This window comes from Dromiciops gliroides, chromosome 1, assembly GCF_019393635.1.
Source record: "Dromiciops gliroides isolate mDroGli1 chromosome 1, mDroGli1.pri, whole genome shotgun sequence".
Lineage (NCBI taxonomy): Eukaryota > Metazoa > Chordata > Mammalia > Microbiotheria > Microbiotheriidae > Dromiciops > Dromiciops gliroides.
In genome coordinates, this window is record NC_057861.1 from 76,296,578 (window position 1) to 76,297,768 (window position 1,191).

Genomic DNA, 1,191 nt, shown 5'->3' on the forward strand with positions numbered 1-1,191 from the left:
AGAAGAAGCCAGATTCAATTAAAATTTTGCAAGACAGAGGTGGAGCCCATTGCCCTTAATTTTAAAAAAAGTTGCCTAATCAAATCTTTTTAAAAGAAAAGCATGATAGGTTGGTTGTGACAGAAAACAATCATTCTCATTTAGACACAAGTCTACCTAATCTACATAATTCCTTTATTAGGACTGCTGAACATTTTTAAACAGCCATTCATGATCAAAATTCTCAGGTTAATGAAACCAAATTAAATAGGGTTGTTATGGTACCTGTAAAAAAAGGAAAGAAATCTCATCAGCAGGGACTTCCATTTAGAATAAATAAGGCAGCAGACAAGGGTTATTCATTAATGGCCTGCTTAAGGTAGGCTATCAAGTCGCTCTCTGACTTCTTCATGCCGGCAAAGATCATCTTCGTCCTGAGGATGTACTTCTTGGGGTTTTCCAGGTATTCCATCAGCGTATCATCATTCCAGGTGATGCTTTTGTTCTTGTTGGCGTCAGAAGCCCAGAGCCTGGCTGGTCTTGCTGTGGAAGAGCCCGCTCAGGTTGGGGCCGGTCTTGTGGTTGCCCTCCTTCTCCACGGTGTGGCACTGGGCACACTTCTCCACGAAGATCTTCTTGCCCTTCTCAAAGTCCCCCATGGTCAAGTCATGCTTGCTCACTCTCCGCCTCCAGCCCAACTCACATTTCTTCTGCCCCAATTAATTTTTAATCTATCTTTCCATGACTCTTTATTGAATGTAATTGTTTGCCTTATGATCTGAAAATGATGCATTTAATATTTCTGCTTTCCTACATTTGATTTTGAGGGTTTGTGCCCTAATACATGGTCAATTTTTATGTAAAGTGCCATGTACTACTGAGAAAAAGATATATTCTTTTCTATCCCCATTCAATTTTCTCCAAAGGTCTGTCGTTTCTAACTTTTCTAAAATGCTATTCACCTCCTTAACTTCTTTATTGCTTATTTTATCGTTGGATTTTTCTTGTTCTAAGAGAGGAAAGTTGAGGTCCCTCACTAGCATAGTTTTACTATTTCCTCCTGTAACTCATTTAACTTCTTTAAGAATTTGGATGCTAAAAAATAAAAATTAAAAAAAAGAGAATTTGGATGCTGGGGGCGGCTAGGTGGCACAGTGGATAAAGCACCAGCCCTGGATTCAGGAGTACCTGAGTTCAAATCCGGCCTCAGAC

General features: G+C 39.7%; 1 pseudogene; it reads right to left on the bottom strand.

The window, feature by feature from the left end:
• Positions 1–334: 334 nt before the first annotated feature.
• On the bottom strand, positions 335–638 carry LOC122734814 (annotated as a pseudogene).
• Between the last annotated feature and the right edge of the window lie 553 nt (positions 639–1,191).